At 45.5% G+C, this 21,640-nt stretch overlaps 1 long non-coding RNA gene across 1 annotated transcript; it reads left to right on the forward strand.

Moving 5' to 3' along the window:
- The first annotated feature begins 369 nt into the window (after positions 1–369).
- Positions 370–2,892, forward strand: LOC123150427 (uncharacterized). Its single transcript, XR_006475101.1, has 2 exons — positions 370–1,421; positions 2,436–2,892. It is a non-coding gene; the product is annotated as an uncharacterized lncRNA (long non-coding RNA).
- The last annotated feature ends 18,748 nt before the right edge of the window (positions 2,893–21,640 follow it).

The raw sequence follows: 21,640 nt of genomic DNA on the forward strand, positions 1-21,640 counted from the left end.
ATCCAGCGCCAGTTGGTAGCGGTGGCGCGTTCTGAGCGGGGCAAGGGGAGGGATGCGCCTGCTGGGGATAGGGACGATGGGCGGGTCGTGGGGGATCCGAAGCGGCGTCGGTGCAGCTGGACGCCGGCGGGTGGTCGGCCAGGCCACGGTCGTCGGGATTTCGGGAGGCAGGTGGAGGCTGACGAGGGTGGGTGGCCGGATCAGAGAGGAGTGGGGGCGTGGGGTAGTGCGAGCGTGGGTTCAGGAACATGTCAATCGCTCTTTATAGAGGCTATTCGAGAACCAAATAGTTATTCTAATCCATTAGAATAATGCTACCATATAAGGGGGCCTATAAGGGGGCGCGGAGATGTTCCTGGATCTGAAAAAGCCAGCCCACCGGAACTTCCCGTAAAAGAAAAAATTCCCTCGGCACCCACCTTATCCACTTCCCCCTCGTCCTCCCACGATCCTCCCCGGCCAACCTCTCGCCGCCGCCTCCCTGGCTCCGGCACGCCTCCCGCCGCTAGCCCCACGGCCCCGGCGTGCTTCTGCCGCTGCTTCCCTCGGCCCCGGTGCTCCCCCGCCGCCCGCCCGCCCTGGCCGCGACGCGCCTCCGCCGCTGCTCCGCCCACCCTGGCCCCGACGCGCCTCCATCCGCCGCCCCCCGACGCGCCTCCCGCCGCCGCCCCCCGACGCGCCTCCCGCCGCCGCCCTTCCGGCCCCGACGCGCCTCCTGCTGCCTCCCTCCACCTGCTTCGACAACGGCGCCGGCCACCTCCACCTTCTTCCACCACTGCGCCGGCCACCCCCTCCTTCTTCCACCACGGTGCCGGCCTGCTCCTCCTTCCACCGCGCCTCCACCTCGCCGGCGACTACGAGCGCACGTGCGGATTGGGCACTGCCTGCAGCTAGAGCAGACGTTGACCTACAGCTGGAGGAGGCCCCGACCTGCAACTGGTCGTGCGCGTCACTGCGACGCTCAGGCCGTCCAACTTCGCCAACCCAGGGAGTTCAACCCCCGCGCCCAATCCTCCTTGGCCACAAATTACAATTGTCTTGCCAGCGTCGTTCAAGGTTCTCGGCCGCAGCTCCTCACTAGCGCAGAGCTTTGAGTCCAGACCCCTGCGCCAAATAAATGTCATGCAGGCTCCTCCAAAATATTCAGGCGGCAAGTGTTCTTCATGTTCTGGACTTGTGCCCCAGCTTCTTCTGAACTTCTGTTGATTCATACCTAAATGAATTTGCACTATGGTTTTTCATCAGCTTTTTGGTGAAATAATGCTTCCTGGAGGACTTCTCCAAAGACTTCCAGGTTCAGCAATAGACAAGGAAGCTGCCCTTGACCATTTTCTCATGTACGGGTTGTATGCAGCGTACAGATAGACCTCCCCTGCCCGGCGGCTATGGCGTGTGGCTGCCTAGCACATCGTCGCCCCAAGGTGCATTGTCTCTCCATCTCTCTTACGTGTTGTTCCCTGTTGTTGTACTATGTTCAGAGAGTTGTGAAATAGTCAAGTGCACATCTCGCTTACATTGTTTCTTAATTATTTTCTTGTCTGAAGTTCTGAAATACTTGGAGGCGCAAAAAAATTTGATATGTTGGTTCATTTCAAAGGTCCTTCAAAACATGGAAAGCATGAGTTTTCTTCTCCAAAATGCATCAACACAGTGGAGTGCTAATTCTTCTTGGGTGCTTCTATCGATCTTTCTGTTTAAGCAACCACCATGATGAACCATCTCGTCCTATTTTGCAAAAGAAAATCACACGGAAGTTTTTAAGCGGAATGAAGTTTAGATATAATGGGGAAACGAGGTTCAAAAAGATTTCTTAGTACATCCGCAGAGCTTTTCCGTTGCACTGTAGCCAAAACTGCTCAGAAGACCAAACTACTGACATGTGGCTGTGCTTTTATTTTACACAAATGAGGTTGCTAGCGCTAGTAGATCTTGGGAGTTAGTTGTCGTCCACCTCCTCAGGCACCTCTCTGCTTCTTGAGAGTTAGCTGCGGCTTTCCATGGCCATACACAGGCAGTTTTTAGTTTTGCCCAACCACTTATATATGCGTGCATGTTTCCATTTTTTCCAAATTGTATATCGAGCTTTTGTTTTGAAAAACAAATGTGCATGTGAACGTGAGAAAAAAGTCTATACAAAGAAGTTCATGTATTATTAACCCAGAAGGTTCGTGTATTACTAAGTGTGTGCACATATAATTGCTCCCTCCATATATGTGTGTATGTCTGTTTGTGTGTTCTTCCAATTCCACTTTAGCTTTGATGAAGGTTCACCAGCCAGGTAAAAAAAGAGTTCAGTGCATACGTCCTTCACATTGTTATCTATCCCCATTATTCAGTTTAAAATTGTGTTGTCTAGTTCTTGTTCTATACTATTTTTCTGAAGTTCAATAGTATCAGTGCAGGCAAAAACTGGGGTTTTGATATGTTGGTTTCAGTTTCAGAAATCCTTCAGGGAAAAATGCAAAAGAAAAATGGAGCAGGAGTCGCAAGCCTCAAGCCTTCTCTCCACTTGGTGGCTTCTTGTTCTCAAAGCACAAGCTGCTGTTGCTACTATTAGTAAACTACTTTTGCTCACTATAATGGGCTGAGGGGCGTTGCCCAACTGCATGGATGCTCGCCTGCTCACCGTGCGTCGCGACAGTCAACCCCGAAGCTGTCTGCAGGAGGAGCTTGCACCAGTCCTGCCTCTCCTTCGTCCATTGCTCCAAGAGGCCAGGGCAGAAAAATCGGTCATCTTCTGATGAGCCCTGCCCCAACAGGAACCTCTCTCCCTACCTCTCTTCGCTACTGATGGGCACCATAGTGCGAAGTTGATGTAGAGAACAAGTTCTGGTTATGTGCTCTGTACATGCTTGTTGATATGTCAATGAGAACCAACTTTTTTCTTCTTCATGTTGTTGTGATGATGTTTGATAGTTAATATTTTTGCAAGTACAAAACTCCAGGTTATGAAATTTTGATGGACGTGAGACTTCTTTTGACCTTGCACTGTTAAAAGATCTTCCAAAACTTTCTTACATGTAGATGCACCCACGTCCGCATCTTTGACCTTCATATATGTTTTGTGTTTAAAATTGCTCAATGAAAATTATGTTCTAAGAATTTCATATATTACTGTGTGTAAAGCTCATGTGTTATAGCTACCAAGTATAGTAAGTGAAATGTATTATAGAAATTCAAATTAAAAATGACTTCTGTTGACTTCTATATTATTGAGTGTATAGAAGGTAACATTTTTTCTGGAATTAAAAAATAAAACTAGGAAGTCCATATTAAAAAGAAGGAGAAGTTCGATGATTATAGAAAACTCGGATTTTCCTCGTTATTAAAGAATGAAAACAAGAAGTTCAAAAATTAAATAACAAGAAGTTCAACTTTTAAAAATAGAGCGCTTTAAAATTTCATAAAAAAAGATTAAGAAAAAAACCAGGAAGTCCATATTAAAAAGATGGAGAAGTTCGATGATTATACAAAACTCAGATTTTCCTCATTATTAAAGAATGGAAACAAGAAGTTCAAAAATAAAAAACAAGAAGTTGAACTTTTAAAAAATATGACGCTTCAAAATTTCATAAAAAATAATTAAGAAATAAAACCAGGAAGTCCATATTAAAAAGATGGAGAAGTTCGATGATTATAAAAAACTCAGATTTTCCTCGTTATTAAAGAATGGAAACAAGAAGTTCAAAAATAAAATAACAAGAAGTTCAACTATTATAAATAGGGCGCTTCAAAATTCATAAAAAAAGATTAAGAAAAATCAGATTAAAAATTCATAAAAAATCAATATTTTCACGTAACCGAGAGAGGTTCAGGTTGATAACTGCCAGAAGTTCATGTACTACACGGTGTGCATTTTGTATTAAAAAAGAATACAAAAGTAAAGGCTAAAAGTTTTGTTCTTATAAGTTCAAGTCCTTCGTCGAAGAAAGTTAAAAAATTATTGTGAGAGAGATTTGTACAAAAGGAATATCATTTGTGTAACACTGACAATGGATGAGAAAATTACAAACGAAAATACATCACAGAAGTTCAACTGAAAACGGCAGGAAGTTCAACTACTACAGTGGATGAATTTTAGATGAAAAACTTTTAAAATCATCGCGAGTATGAAAAAATGATCAACACGGGAAAGTTGCATGTTTACAGTAGCTTTCCACCGGTATATCACTTCGTCAATTCCGGTGAGTGGATGGAGAGATACGAACAGTGGATGGAGACCTACGAGCAAAAAAGCACGTGAAAAACAGAGTGAAGTTCAAGTAGACATGCCGAGAAGTTCAGCTTCTTCACGTGGTGCATTTTTGAAGGTTCTGTTTCGCGATAAAGGCAGAACAAATGATCTCGCCATTTTCGAAATACCTTGAAAACGACTGGGAATCACAAAAAACTATCAACATGAAAAAGTTTCGCATTTTCCTTGGCTTTTCAACGGTATATTATTTGCCCCATTCCGATAAAGTTTGTAGAAATTATGGCGAAAATACGTTTTTAGCCATTTTGAAAATTGACATACAACAGTAAGGAATTGGGAGAAATAATATATACCAAAAAGTTTCGCATTTCCTCAAGCTTTTCAACACCATATCATTTGCTGCATTCGGACATATGGTTAAAAAAGTAGATCGAAAATACAAACTCGGTGGAACCTGTACAATTTTCTAAATTACTCTTAAACAGTTCAAAATTAGAAAAAACTTTCAACATGAATAAGTAGCACATTTTCATAAGCTTTCCAACGCCATATCATTTGCCACAATTGGTTTAGCCGTTTAGAAATAACATCGAAAATACGAACTCGACTGTTCGGTTAGCAAATTTTTATGATTTTCCAAATTAGTCTTTAACCGTAGGGAATTAGAGAAAACTTTCAACATGTGGAAGGAGCAGTTTTGCAGCAGCTTTCCAACGCCATATTATTTGCCTCATTCCGATAAACGGTTTAGAAATGCGATCGAAAATACGATTCACGTTTTTTGTATGAAGAAAAAATGGTTTTCAAAACTGCTCTTAAACCGCTTACATTTTGCCAAAAATTTAACTTGGGTCTCAATACTGGTGTCCATAGCTTTCCAATGGTATATCGCAAGCCCCATTTGGACACCTTTTAGTTGAAGTTCAACCTAGTACTCGGGGAAGGTCAGGCGCGTTACTCGAGAAGTTCATGTTGTGATCAGAATATTATTCTAATCCCGTGATCAGAATAGTGTTTATGTGTGTGTGTGTGTGTGTGTGTATACATATTGCAGTTGAACACGCAAGGAAAAAGGTCCACAAGCCGAGCGCGCCGCGGCGCCTAATGGTGAGCAGAGCTTGCCGAGGGACGCGAGCAGAGGCCGACACAGTGATACGTGGCAAATAAGACGACATGTGCAAGCGATGTCAGAGACATCAAGCACGAATCAGATTAGAGTTGCGTGTGTGATACATGGCATACAGTTGATCCATCCGAGCTGTCTGTGATGAAATAAGCCGTGTGTGTTGCGGGCAAACGCTTTCTGGTATATAACCTTAAATTTAACCAAAAAGTGTTAATGCATGTTACAAAAATTGTATAGCTGGAAACTATGTTCAAAAACGACTCCAGCGATATAACATCGAAAACTATGTTCAAAAACGACTCCAACAAAGAGGGAGATGGCCCTGGCGGGAGGTGGCCAACCAAAATGATATAACATCGCCATTGCGTGTGTGTAACATCGAAAACTATGTTCAAAAACGACTCCAACAAAGATCAGCATATCACCACGCAAGGCACTCCCGAGCCTTGGTATTGACGCTTGTTCATGGCGTCATAACTCTCAGGCTCAAGGGTGGCGGTCTTGCTGGTGTTGGGCAAGTTGCCCCGGCAAGGCTCCTGCCGGGGCCATGTAGGCCGTCTCGGCAAGAGCTCTTGCCGGGGGGAAGCCCATCTTGTCTCTTCTGTCTTTATGCTCCTGGCTTGGGTGCTCCCTCAGCAGCCTTGTATCTTTTCTTCCTCTTCCTCACCAAGCCCGGCCGCAGGTGCGGCTACAACTGCCCATGCACAAGTGAAGGGGTATAGAAGGCCCCTACTTTTGTACACCGACAGGAGCCCCCGAGCCTGGGCCACATATAAGTGCAAGGCGTTGTTGGGCCAGGCCCAGAACGATGTGCGGGCAAGCGTGGCAGACTTTTTACTGCGGTAACTCCTTCGCTAGTTGCGCTTCGGCTCCGCTCAAATGGCGCGATCTAAACAAAACCCAAAGTCTAAACGATGCCCTAAGGGTTGTATATATGGAGGAGAGAGGGGGAATTTCGTGGCCTTTGGAGGAGGGGTCCGAAACCAACCCTAACTCTTGTTTCCCCACACATACGGACTCTAAAAACAACCTATAATCAAGTATTTCGAAATTACATGGGCCTGGCCCAAAAATAAGGTGACGTGGCACCTAGAATAGCCTCTGGACGAAATTTATGAAGTGGCATCTTGTATATTCCTTCCAAGGCTTCATGCACTCATTATGGTGGCTTCAAAGTCCTGGAATCATCACTAGTAACTCCGTTCTTATTCCCCTTGCGCATGCCATCATCTCCATCCTATAACTTTGATGCGGAGCATCCCAAGGTCATCCCCATGGACCTACCTACATCTCCCACGACACCACTTGGACCAATGACAAGAGCCCATGCGAGAGCCATCGAGAACGAGATTAACTCTCTCCTTGTTGAACTTCCCTTTGACCCACTTGAGATATGGCTACTACCTCAAACGGAGATGCTTTGTGTGCTTAGGTACCATGTAAGAAACCAAGGAGAAGTTACGATGCAAGATGGACATCAAGAGCATGAAGAACATCTTCCCAGCTCAGAAGTCCTGGAACAACCGCCCATGCACCGCCCAACTACCGCCCGGGCGGTACAACCGCTCGACCACCGGTCAAGCTTCTAACATCAAGCGGTGCAAGGCCGGTACAGCACCGGTTTATCCCTGCAACAGCCACCTGACCGGTACAACCACCCCAAGCACCGGTACAATCGCTGAGCACATTCGTAAACACCTCCAGGAACCAGTACCTGAGCTCCCAGTGGTACAACCGCCCCCATGACCGGTACAACCGCCCTGCCTGTGCGCAGCGACGGGGGTTTCACCCCATGTATCCCCCAACTTACCCCTTCATGTACTTCGACTATATATACTTCCCCACCTCATCCTAGCAAGGGTTAGCGTTGTGATAGCTCATATCAGAGATAGAGCCTCGCTCATCCACATCGGATCTACTCCACAAGAGAGACCGCGGCCCCTCTACAGAGAAGATCCACGTTGGATTCAAGACCTCCTCACGGAGAAGACCATCAAGACCTCCTCACGGAGAAGAACCGGTTACCTCTTGTATCGTCCTTTGTTGATCGTGGATCATGTATATCCCTTTGTGTTCATGGATCTAGCATATGTGTGATCGTTCTTATTGATTTGAGTGATTCTCTCGTGTTTCCCCTCGTGTTCTTCGTGTTCTTAGCGGGATCTGCTCCTTTCGTGAAAGATCGGCCATCTAGGGTTCCACCCTACATCATCTTGGTATCAGAGCCACGTTGATCATGATTTCGGAGTCTCCCCGTTGTGTTTCTAGCCTAATTTTGTTGTGTTCTTCCCCAATTTCGAAAATCCCCACCAAAAATAGCCCCAATTTTTTTTGTGATTTGTTGGTGTGATAAAGTTTTGTTGGATTTGATCCGCGGATTTCGTGTGTTGCAGGTAGATCTAGCATCCCCCCAAGTTTCACCACTTCCCATCCACGAAATCCATCCACTTTTAGCCCCAAAATCATCCATTTTTGACCGAATTTCGTCCCGACACCAGCGATACTTCCGCCCACTCCAAGCGGTACTACCGCTGAGCTCCACGAGTGGTACAACTGCCATCCCAAGCGGTACTTCTGCCCCCCAGTTTCAGCCACGGTTGATTGACGGTTTCGACCATAACTTCCACATCCGGCGTCCAATTTTCACGCTCTTTAGCTCGTTCAGTAGCTATTGACATTCCCCATCCACATAGATAGGTTCCAACACAATTTGACACCTTCAAACTTTTGTCATTTTGGCATCTTTGCCTAGGCCCACCACAATATCACCCGCATACAACCACCACTTTCCGCAAACAATCTCACTTCAGCATTGCCAACTTCGATGCCACCATTTTGACTTTGGATTTGACACTTTGAGTTGTGGTTCATCATTTCCTAGGGTGTTTCGGCTAACTAGCAACAGTTTGACATCAACATCACCAACGCTCATCTTCGCAAAGGACTCATCATCAACGGTAACCTCATCTTCGTCTTGTGATATCATCATACATTCTTGCAATTGCATTGATAACCCCATAGCCTTACTTTTTGTGTCGCTTACTGATAGAGGCAAAGGTGTCCCGTCTTTCGATGAGATGGTGGCTATCGTTTGGAGGAAGTCGACTTTGACAATCCGACTACGAACGTGCGAGGACGTCGCGCCTTAGCAATCGCTAAACCAACTCTGAGAGGTTATTGACCATGCTGGAGCACGATCAACCTGACCACGAAGGTCTGTTTCCTGCAGGCAAACGAAGAACAAGCAAGAAACTAAGATTGCAATCTGGATATTTCGAATATAAGATGAAAGCTTTATTGATCAAGGTGGGGTTCTGTGACGCCTTTGTCTAGTCATTGAACACAAACGAAGTACGCGAAGTTGCAGCTATGACGAACTTGAATCTAAACAAAACCCCAAAGTCTAAACAACGCCCTAAGGGCTGTATATATGGAGGAAGAGGGGGGAATTTCGTGGCCCTTGGAGGAGGGGTCCGAAACCAACCCTAACTCTTGTTTCCCCACACATACGGACTATAAAAACAGCCTATACTTAAGTATTTCGAAATTACATGGGCCTGGCCCAATAATAAGGTGACGCGGCACCTAGAATAGCCTCTGGACGAAATTTATGAAGTGGCATCTTATATATTTTATCCAAGGCTTCATGCACTCCTTATGGTGGCTTTAAAGTCCTGAAATCATCACTTGCAACTCCGTTCTTGTTCCCCTTGCGCATGTCATCATCTCCATGCTTGGTCTTGCTCCAATGTTCATCCCTCTTATCCATGCCAGGCTCTTCATTTGTAAGAAAAACAAATGTATCCAATTTAGGCAGCATCATATTCTCATGAACATTAGAATCATTACCAAGAAACGGAAGTACCTGATAATTTAATTGGCGCGCGCGAGATCTAGTAATTGGTCCAGTATATGTAGCAGTAGGGGCTGTGGGTGTAACAATGTATTACGTCTCATGATCAGAATCATCTCTACCGTGTTCTTGACTTGTAATAAGAGTCAAAGTCTCCTCGTCATAGTCACTAGCGGACTCATACCCACCATCCTCAGTAGCAATCATCACACGCTTTGATGGGCATTGTCTCGCATAATGACCTCCACCCTTGCAATGACAACAAATAATATCATGGGTTTGACCTGTTGATGCCATGGATGAAGAAGAGCTCTGTGTAGGCCGAGAAGGTGTGCTCTTGGCAGATAGTGGTGGTTGTGCCTGCTTTCTTGTAATGGTTGGTGGTGGCAGCTGACGGAGGCGCCGGTGCAGCAGAACGTGTGGAAGTAGAGGATGCACGCGGTGTCCATGCTAAAGGTCGACCAGCAGAAAAGTTAGTTTGTGCCAATGCCTGTCGATCATGCACTTCACATTCAGCTTTACAAGCAAGATGGAATAAACGAGTGATATTATTATACTCCTTATACTCTAGAATGGTCTGAATCTCTCTATTTAATCCACCCATAAAACGTGCAAGCATAGCTTCATTCTCCTCAACAATACCACATCTAATTATGCCAGTTTGTAATTCCTGATAATATTCTTCTACAGAATTTTTTCCTTTTCTTAAACACTGCAAATTTTGAAGTAATTCACGTTGATAATATGGTGGAACCCAACGAGTACGCATAGCAGTTTTCAAAGCAGCCCAAGTAGTTCGAATAGGATATAATCTACAATGTTCAGACCACCAAACACATGCAAAACTAGTGAAAGCACAAACAGCAGCAGGAACACGTCTCTCCTCGGGATATTGTAAACATGTAAAATGTTGTTCAGTTTCTAACTCCCAAGTAAGATATATATCAGGAACGTATCTACCCTCAAATGGTGAAATATTCAATTTCATTTTAGGGAGATGGTCATGATCTCGTACCTAAGGGGGAGCCCTACCATTGCCATTATTTGCATGTGGACGACCTAGTGGTTGTGATGCTGGTGGTTGCACGTAGTTCTGATTTTGATCAACATCATCCTCGTAACCTCCCGCATAATCATCCTCCTCCACATCAGCAGCAGGAGCCACAAAAGTATCAACAGCAGCACCAACAGTTTGGCCAGGCTCAAGAGGGACACGGCTCGCTCGGCGGAGGGTTGTTTCACGACGTGGAGGTAGTAGTAGTAGTAGTAGTAGTAGTAGTAGTAGTAGTAGTAGTTGTTGTTGTTGTTGTTGTTGTTGTTGTTGTTGTTGTTGTTGTTGTTGTTGTTGTTGTTGTAGAGGTGCGGCAAGTGCAGCCAGTGGTGGTTGTGGAAGACGCGCAAGCAGTTCATTAAATTTGTTATCGAGCTTTGTTTCGAACGTCTTCTCAAAGCCAATCATCTTATCCATGGCCTCTTCAAAATTGTTCAGCACATCTTGCACCTGTTCAGTCATTATTTGCTGAAACTTATCATGCAACTCCTTATTCGTCATGTTCTCCCAGTCAGTCTCATCAACTTGTGATCCTGCCATGGTTAGCAGCAATAGAAACACACAAGAATATGATCCTACACACTACTAGAAAATGGCGGTGGTGGGGTGTCACAAATCCGTCAAGCAAATCTCAAATTCTTACCAGTTCTTAGCCAGCAGCAGACAGTGATCGGCAACCGTTGTAGTCAAAACTCTCAAATATTGGATAGAGCGATTGCCAGGTGATGTCAAACGCACGATGTAGATGTATGTGGAGCTGGGAAGGCTAATGATATGGTAGCAAAAATGCGAGCAATAATCAAATCAGAGATGCAAAGTTGAATAAATGCTCAACGACGGTACTGTGCTGGTCCTAGGCTAGACCGTGCTAGAGACGCGAGCCTACAACACTAACAAAATCACGGCGCTGCACGTAAACAAGGGAGGAGCATGCTCTGATTTTTTTTCTTTTTTCACTTTTTTTGCACTTTTTTTCCTCTCTTTTTTTGCTCCGCAATAAAAAAAATTCGAAAAAGTGTACAAATGTTCTAAAAACTGCCTAGCCAGATTTTTTTTGCTCCGCAACAAATGTTTTTTTGAGTTTGGAACCATTTTTCCACTGCGGGTAGCACGGAAGTTGGGGAGTCCTACTCTGTCAAGACAACGAGTATGGCGTGATCTGGAAATCCAAAACAAAGCAACAAATACTGGACTTGGACTGGTGGCGAAGATGAATCTGGTGGAAACTCGGACTGGTGGCGGATATATGTAGGGCAGTGGAACTTGGACTGGTGGCGAATCGGTGATGGAGGTCGACTCGGATTATTGTGATGGCGGTGGATATGTGGTATATGGCAGCGGTGATGACGATGGTGGTATATGTCAGCGGTGATGACGATGGTGGTGGCAGCGGTGATGACGATGGTGGTATATGGCAGTGGTGACGATGATTGTGGTATATGGCAGCGGTGATGATGATGGTGGTATATGGCAGCGGTGATGATGATGATGCGGCGACGGCGTGACAACTTGTGAACAGAACTCGAAACTCTAAAGGACTAGACACTAAGACCAGCAACAAGACATGACGATGCAACTGCAAATTCAACAATGCAAAACCCTAAGAAGATTATGCAAAGGCTCAGATTGGTTCGGATATGATGAACTAACCCTAATTTTTTTGGCTTTTTCATGGACTATAGGTATGAAGAACAGACTCGATCTAAACTATGAAAAACTGTAAAATCTCACCGAGCAACCTGGAAATCTGATACCACTTGATAGAGGCAAAGGTGTCCCGTCTTTCAATGAGATGGTGGCTATCGTTTGGAGGAAGTCGACTTTGACGATCCGACTACGAACGTGCGAGGACGTCGCGCCTTAGCAATCACTAAACCAACTCCGAGAGGATATTGACAACGCCAGAGCACGATCAACCTGACCACGAAGGTTTGTTTCCTGCATGCAAACAAAGAACAAGCAAGAAACTAAGATTGCAATCTGGATATTGTGAATATAAGAGGAAAGCTTTATTGATCAAGGTGGGGTTCTGTGACGCTTTTGTCTGGTCATTGAACACAAACGAAGTACGCGAAGTTGCAACTATGGCAAACTTTAGTCTAAACAAAACCCCAAAGTCTAAATGACGCCCTAAGGGCTGTATATATAGAGGAAGAGGGGGGAATTTCGTGGCCCTTGGAGGAGGGGTCTGAAACCAACCCTAACTCTTGTTTCCCCACACATACGGACTCTAAAAACAGCCAATACTTAAGTATTTCCAAATTACATGGGCCTGGCCCAATAATAAGGTGACGCAGCACCTAGAATAGCCTCTGGACGAAATTTATGAAGTGGCATCTTGTATATTTTGTCCAAGGCTTCATGCACTCCTTATGGTGGCTTCAAAGTCCTGAAATCATCACTTGTAACTCCGTTCTTGTTCCCCTTGCGCATGCCATCATCTCCATGCTTGGTCTTGCTCCAATGTTCATCTCTCTTATCCATGCCAAGCCCTTCATTTGTAAGACAAACAAATGTATCCAATTTAGGCAGCATCATATTCTCATGAACATTAGAATCATTATCAAGAAACGAAAGTACCTGATAATTTAATTGGCGTGCGCGAGCTCTAGTAATTGGTCCTTATATGTAGTAGTAGGGGCTATGGGTGTAACAATGGTATTGATGTCCTCATCACTTAACCATCGAGACTAGCCTTTGATTATTGACGGCAACGTAACTTGTGCACATTAGTGATCATACTTCCCGTAGCATACATACATATCATTGGTGCATATCTTGGCATCATCTCTTATGTCACAAGGTTGTCATCGCATACACAATTGCTATCTTGGTTCGTGAAGCATTGCATGAGAAAAGAGCTCAAACAACAAAGAGCCAAACAATCTTTTAAGCAAAAAGGGAAAGATAAGCAAAGAGCTTTTAAGCACGAACCATAGCATCATACAACATTAAGATTGTCATACTAGATCATCTTGGGTCATATCATCAAAACACCATACATAGAGCATACTTGGGATAGAAGTCATTGCATTTTTGCTTAAGTAGGTTGTGCACAAGTCTTCGTATCCTCCTATGGTGCAATCGTGCTAGCGTCTCTCTAGTGTTGTGCAACAAGAGCATTTTGGTGGATTCCACATTTTGTCTCATCCTTGGTTGCATGACCCCGCTTATCTCTTTGCGTGTGTGTTTCCGTGTACATTATATTGCTTGGTCTACTTGTTGCATTGCAAACTTGCGAATCTTTTCCAACGTTATTGAAGATCAGTAACAATTGCATCAAATTTTGTGCCACCATCCTAACCAAGCTCCACCATAAGCTTTTACTTGTGTAGGTGTGAGAAACCGACAAGAATTGGTACCAATTGTGCTATTTCCTTGTTGCACATTGGAGTGATCATTGATCCACCTTCAACTTCAGTCAAGGTACATTTGGTATTCGTTCTTCTCTTTCTACCACTTACAATTGTCTTGGAATGATGGATAGGCCAAGTACTTCTACCAACCCACTCTTCATGGAGCAAGACGATGACATGAACTCCTTTGTCACCAAGAGTCACCTCTTTGGTGCACAACGTGCTTTGCATTAAGAGCAACAAGCAATGAGTGACCGCATCGACCATCTCGCCACCGACTTGCAACTATCCGAGCAACATACACGAGACTACTTCGACCACAAGCTCGAGGATCACAAGCAAGAGAACGACACAAGAATGGAAGAGATTCGTGCTTTGTTTCTCAACCGCTCTTCTTCCACTTCGTCCTCTTCAAGAAGGAGCCGTTCAAGTCGACACTCCGGCTTCACCCTCTCCGGCTCAAGTACATCAACATCGAACACTCTTCATTGTGCTGCACGCAATGATCATCAAGCAAGCCTCAATCCTCTATGCGACACCGACGCTCAAGAGCATTGACATCGTCAAAACCAAGCTACCTTTGCGCAAGCACGTGAACGGAACGACAATGCCAACTCGAAGAGGAAGAGCGAGCGCGTCTACACCAAGAAGCACAAGATGCCGAGGCACAACGTCAAGAGCAACATTGTGAGATGCACAAGCACTTGAGGCGCAACAAGCCCTCTGGCATTCAAGTTGAGCCGTATCCAACCGAGGCCGACAAGCTCGTGAACATGAAGAAGCACTTCGCGAAGAAATTCACGAATGAAGATATCTAGCTCGCGTGCAACGTCAAGCTCGATAAGTTCCTCCACAAGCTCGCCACGAACATCAAGTTCAACAAGAACAAGACGACATTGGACATCCTCCACGGCAAGAGCAAGTTGTGAGAGACGATCCTCCTCGACAAGGACGACGTCATCCCCGACCCGAACACAATGAAGAGCAACGCTATGGCAAGCTAAAGTTCACCATGCCCAAGTTCAACGGAAGCAATGATCCCGAAGAGTACCTTTCATGGGCATTGAAGGTCGACAAAATCTTCCGTTTGAACAACTATGAAGAAGAGAAGAAGATCGTGATGTCATCCCATGAGTTCCAAGACTATGTCCTCATTTGGTGGGAACAAGTCATATAGCATCATGAGGCAAGAGGTGAACCACCCATCACTACTTGGGCGCAAATGAAGGATGTCATGAGAGCACGCTTCGTGCCTACCTACTACAATTGCAACCTCTTCAAGAAACTCCAATTACTCAAGCAAGGAACTAAGAGCGTTGAAGAGTAATACAAGGAGATGGGGATTGCAATGATACGAGCCAATGTCATGGAAGATGATGAGCAAACTATGGCACGTTTCTTGAATGGACTCAATCATCCCATAAAGAAGATCGCCGACTTCCAACCATACTCGAACCTCATCGAGCTAGTGCATCAAGATACCAAAGCGGAATGTCAAGTGCAAGAAGACTTCAAGTATGCCAAGTTCTCATCCAAGTCATACGGCGTCTCCAACAACCAAGCTTCAACGACTCCAACACCTTCTACATCAACAAAGCCTTCTACAAGCAACGTCAACAAGTCGAGTTACAAGAAAGCTTCGTCAACCCCAAGTCATCCTGCTACAACGAGCAACTTCAAGCTAAGATCTTCATCATCATCTACCCCAATCGATGAGACCGTCAAGACAAGTTCCTTCAAATGCTTCACATGCGGAGGCTGAGGCCACAAGTCCTTTGAGTGTACCAACAAGCGAACCATGATCCTCAACAAGGATGGTACATACGACTCCATGAGCGAAGGAGAAACGGAAGCACTTGAGAAAGTCGCCATGCACCGCCAAGTGAACGATGAAGAGGAACAAGTCTTTTGCGATGAAGATTCAAGTCCCGATCTAGTTGTCTCCAAGGTCTTGACTCTTCAACATCACCAAGAAGAAGACCAAAGATGACATATCTTTCATACCAAGGCCGGCATCAATGGAAGGTCCGTCAAGGTCATCATCGATGGAGGGAGTTGTCATAACTTAGCAAGTGAGGAAATTTGCTCCAAGCTCCAATTGCCCAAGATGAAGCACCCACATCCCTACAAAGTTCAATGGCTTAGCAACTCCGGCACTATCCAAGTCGAGCATCGAGTACAAGTCTCCTTCAAAATTGGCACCTACAAAGAAACTTTGGAGTGTGATGTCGTTCCAATGACCGTTTGCCACCTTCTTCTTGGACGCCCATGGCAATTTGATAGAGGTGTCATCCACAACGGCTGGACGAACCACTACATCTTTAAGATGAAAGGAAAGGAGTACGTACTTCGCCCTATTTCTCCAAGCCAAGTGATCGTCGACAAGCAAGCCACCCATCGTGGAGAGAATGGTGAGAGAGTGAACCGCCAAAAAGAGAGTGAGCGCCACAAGCCCAAATCGAGTGCCTCCATGATGAGCGAAAATAAGAACTTAGTTCTATTTGCCACCAAAAGTGAGATAAGAGGAGTGTGTGAGAACCAATCTAGTGTCCTACACTATGTCCTTTTGTGCAAGGACGACACTCCAAAAGCTAACACCTCCCACCGCTCTACCTTTAGTGTTGTCTTCTCTTTTGCAGGAATTCCAAGATGTTTTCCCCGACGAGCTACCTCCGGGACTACCTCCACTATGAGGCATCGAGCACCACATCGACCTCATCCCCCGAGCACCTCTTCCAAACAAAGCTCCCTGCCGCGTCAACCCCGAAGAAACCAAAGAAATACAAAGGCAAGTAAAGCATCTCATAGACCATGAACATGTGCGCGAAAGTTTGAGTCCTTGTGCCGTTCGGTCATTCTTGTGCCAAAAAGAGATGGTAGCTTTCGCATGTGCTCCGATTGTAGACCTATCAATGCTATCACCGTTCGCTATAGGTATCCCATTCCACGCCTTGACGATATGTTTGATGAACTTAGTAGTGCCACTATCTTTTAAAAAATTGATCTTAAAAGTGGTTACTATCAAATCCGCATACAAGAGGGTGATGAATGGAAAACAGCTTTCAAAACAAAGTTTGGTTTGTATGAGTCTATCGGAAGCACCAATGCCTACGGGTCTATCGGAAGCACCGGGTACTTTTATGCGTTTCATGAATTATGTCTTTCGCCCGTACATTGGTGAGTTTGTTGTGCTCTACTTTGATGATATCCTTGTTTATAGCAAATATCTTAAAGATCATGTCACCCATGTCCGAACTGTTTTGCAAACTCTTCTAAAAGAGCATCTCTATGCTAACATGGAAAAGTGCCTTTTTGGCGTTGATAAGCTCGTTTTCTTGGGTTTTGTTGTTTCCTCTAAGGGTGTTCATGTTGATGACTCTAAGATCAATGCTATAAAAACTTGGCCACAACCAACCAACTTGCATCAAGTGCGTAGCTTCCTTGGTCTAGCCGGTTTCTACCGTAGATTTGTGAAGGACTTTAGTACCATTGCTTCACCTTTGCATGCTTTGAGCAAGAAAAATGTGCCTTTTGTTTGGGGACCTTCCCAAGATACCGCTTTGAATGAGCTTAAGAATTTGCTTACTCATGCTCCCGTGCTTGCATTACCCAACATTGACAAACCCTTTGAGATTCATTGTGATGCTAGTGGTAATGGCATAGGAGGTGTGTTAACTCAAGAGAAGCGCCCCATAGCTTATTTTGGTGAGAAACTTTCCGGAACGCAACTCAATTACCCCATCTTCGCCCTCATGAATTCATCATTCATACCGATCATGAAATGCTTAAATACCTTAAGGGTCAAACTAAGTTGAACAAGCGTCATGCTAAATGGAGTGAATTCATTGAGTCTTTTCCTTATGTCATCAAGTACATTAAAGGTAAGGAAAATGTTGTGGCGGACGCTCTTTCCCGCATATGCATGCTTTTTACTCAACTTGAATTGGATGTCATTGGCTTTGAGCACATAAAAGACTTGTATGCGCATGATACTACTTTTGCTATTCCTTATGCCAAGTGTTTGACGCATACCTCTTGGGAACGCTATTACATCAAAGATGGATATCTTATGAGAGCTAACAAACTTTGCATCCCCGAGTCTTCTCTTCATTTGTTGCTTTTGCAGGAATCTCATGGAGGAGGACTAATGGGACATTTTGGACGCGAAAAGACTTTTGCTATGCTCTCCAAGAACTATTATCGGCCTAAGATGTTTCACGACGTCAACCGCTTCACCAACCGATGATCTACATGTCGCAAAGCTAAGTCTAAAGCTCAATCCCATGGCCTTTACATGCCTCTCCCAATTTCATATCAACCACGGGAAGACATTAGCATGGATTTTGTAACAAGATAGATGATGCTTCACATGTTGCCAATATCTTTTGTAGGGAAATACTGCGTCTAGATGGAGTGACAAAGACGATTGTCTCGGACCGCGACGTCAAGTTCCTATGCTACTTTTGGAAGACCCTATGCACCAAGCTCGGAATCAAGATACTCTTCTCCACGGCTTACCATCCTCAAACCGATGGCCAAACGGAGGTGACCAACCACACACTCTCCACTCTACTTCGAGTGCTAATCAAGAAGAACATCAAGGAGTGGGAGGAGTGTCTACCTATCGCCGAGTTCGCCTACAACAGCACAAGACATTCAACTACCGGCAAGTCCCCCTTCGAGGTCGTCTACGGATTCAACCCATTGTCCCCTTTGGACATTCTACCTCTGCCACTACAAGAGCGTATGTGACGCCCCAAGACCGGAGATTTAGATGCCATCCGTGGATTCCGGGTTTCGTCAGGTGTTTTGTTTGCTTGTTGCTTTCCCCTTTGTATCATGTGCCTTGCATCATGTCATCATGTCAATATGCAACCCGTCTTAAAACCCACTAAATAATTTGTATGGATCTTCGATCCATTTAAATCTAGGGAAGAGTGATGTCTCTTTATAACATTATCCTCCTAATATTTATGGAGCTATTATAAATATTTCCATTCTTGTGGAATTACCATGACACACTTGCAAAATATTTCCCCTTGCCTTCGTCCCATGCTTCATCTCCTTCTCCTTCCCTTCTATTTTCCTGTCTTCTGATAGTCCCATTTTTTCCCTTGTCTATTGATGTCCACTCTTTTCCTATAAATTCTAGACCGTGCCAGGACCACCTCCTCCAATTTTCATATCCTTTGGACTTGTTTGGTTGGATTCAAAAATGGCTCAAGTTTGAATCTAATTTAAACTTGAATTATTTTTCTATCTCTAAAATATTGCCAAACCATTTTATTCTATTTGTGCAAAGTTCTGGCGCTCTAAGAATATTTTATTTTCTGAAATATTCTTTCCCTAACCCTCTCTGTATTTTTTTTCTTCTCTTTATTTGTTTTCTTTTCTGTTAAAGCTAATAAGAGAGGAATGCGAGAGAGGAGTTCAGCTTAGGCCTGTCGTAGCCCAGTTGGGCCTCCCCTTCTGCGTCGGCCCACCTAGGCCAACTCCCGCACCGACCCAACTTAAACCCCCACTAACCCTAGCCCGCACAACCTCTCGCTCTCTCTCGTCTTCCCCTCGCACCGCCAAGAGGCAGAGCGCCTGCCTCGCTCGACCCCTCCTCTCGCCCGTACCCCTCGTTCCCCATCTCCATCTCTCCCTCTCGATCTCGCGCGCCTCCCTCTGCAGCGCTAGTCTCCGACCACGCCTCCTCCAGCCACCTTCCATGGCGTCGTTCCCCGCTTCTACCATCCTCCACGCTTAGCAGGAAGACCGCGCCGCCTGTCCCCTTCGTTCAGGTCGGAGCTCACCGGTCGCCTTGTCGCCTCGAGCACCCGCGCCCGCCGCACGCAAGGCCACCGGACCAGCTCATCGGAGCTCTCAACGCCGGCGACCTTCAAGACCTCTTCCCTCACGCCTCTTTTTCCTTCTCTTTCCCTCCTCCACCACTCATCTCTCTTGTTCTCTGTAACCGGAGACCATCTCATGGCCGCCGAACCCCTGCCTCGACTCGGTTCTCACCGGGTACGCCGTCAAACGGCCGGATTAACACCTCCCTCTGTGCCCTGCATCCCGGAGCCAGCCGCCTCAAGCCCTCGTTCACGTCTACGCGAAGTCCAGTGAGGGATCGCCGTACAGTTGACCGCAGCGACCTCCCCTGCTCCTTTTAGTGGACCATGAGGCATGCCCCTCGCAACATTGACCTTTGCACCCACCACGGCCTCCCCTCCTTGCGTGGGTAGCGCCCCTCTCCATGGCCAAGACCGGGACCCCGTGAATGTCAAGTTCCTCCATGACGCCCGAACGACTACATGACGACCCTGGACATGGGATTGCAAAATGCCAAGTACATGGATATGCCAAGTTCCTCTCCGAAACGGGTATGAATATGCCCGGCAATGCGACAAGTACCTCTACCGCCGACCCAGAACATCTACGAAAACGTGTACCACTATCGTCGTCGTGTACCACTACTTCCCTCAATGGCTCGTGAACAACTACTTCCTCTACGAACTGGTCCTCTTTGAAACGCACTCTTCGAAGGTATAACCGCCGAGAACGAACGCCCGTGGACGAATGCATGAGTTGTATGAGATGCATGTTTGGATGTTGTATCCGCCCGTGAACGATAGTTGTTCCTCTTCGTTGCCACGCTGTCGACCCGTGGGAACCCGGTAACCGGGATAACCCCATCTTCTTGCATGACACAATCGCACCCCCTTCCTTTTGCACCGGTATCCCCGTGAGCTACCGGATCACCGGAATGTTGTCGCGGCGTCATTTCCATTTCGTCGCCGTGGTACCCCTTTCTTCCTACCACGGTGACACAAATGCTCTCATCATGCTCATGTCAACTTTTAATAATACTTCCATAAAAACTTGATCATGTCATCTGCATCATGTTAACAACATTAAGATGGTTTAAATTGTTGTTTGCATTAATTTACTAATGCATATGGGGATTTACCGGATTTGTTGTTTGCTATATCCGGCCCCATTTAAATTGTTTAGATAATCCCTTTATGTTTCACCTCTTGACATGCTTAACAACATTTAATATTGTTGGGTACATAACCGAGTGAGAACTAAATAAGTCATGTGGTGTTTCGTCAATATGCAACTCGTTGCATATTGATCTACACTTAATTTGTAGTTTTGTTTGTGCACTTTGCCATGCCATGCATATTTAAACCGGACATGCACCATACTTGGTTGTGCATCATGCCATGTTTATGTGATGGTTGTTTACTACGTTGTGTGCTTCTTTTCGGTGTTGCTTCTTCGGGTTGGTTCCGATTACGTCGCGTTTGTGAGGATCCGTTCGTATATGTCTGTTTGTCTTCTTCATGGACTCGTTCTTCTTCCTTGCGAGATTTCAGGCAAGATGACCATACCCTCGAAATCACTTCTATCTTTGCTTACTAGTTGCTCGCTCTTTTGCTATGCCTATGCTGCGATACCTACCACTTGCTTATCATGCCTCCCATATTGTTAAACCAAACCGCTAACCACATTGTCCTAGCAAACCGTTGTTTGGCTATGTTACCGCTTTGCTCAGCCCCTCTTATAGCATTGTTAGTTGCAGGTGAAGATTGGAGCTTGTTCCATGTTTGGAACATGGATTTTTGGTTGGGATATCACAATATCTCTTATTTAATTAATGCATCTATATACTTGGTAAAGGGTGGAAGGCTTGGCTTTATGCCTGGTGTTTTGTTCCACTCTTGCCGTCCTAGTTTCCGTCATATCGGTGTTATGTTCCTGGATTTTGCGTTCCTTACGCGGTTGGGTTATAATGGGTACCCCTTGACAGTTCACCTTGAATAAAACTCCTCCAGCAAGGCCCAACATTGGTTTTACCATTCGCCACCTAGCCTTTTTTCCCTTGGGAGTCGCGCATCTTGAGGGTCATCTTTATTTTAACCCCCCTGGGCCAGTGCTTCTCTAAGTGTTGGTCCAACTGAGCGATGTCCGGAGCTACCAGGGGCAACTCTGGGCTGGCCCACCCGACGTCTGGCTCATCCGGTGTGCCCTGAGAACGAGATATGTGCAGCTCCTATCGGGATTTGTC

The sequence above is a fragment of the Triticum aestivum genome, chromosome 7A (genome assembly GCF_018294505.1).
Source record: "Triticum aestivum cultivar Chinese Spring chromosome 7A, IWGSC CS RefSeq v2.1, whole genome shotgun sequence".
Classification (NCBI taxonomy): Eukaryota; Viridiplantae; Streptophyta; class Magnoliopsida; order Poales; family Poaceae; genus Triticum; species Triticum aestivum.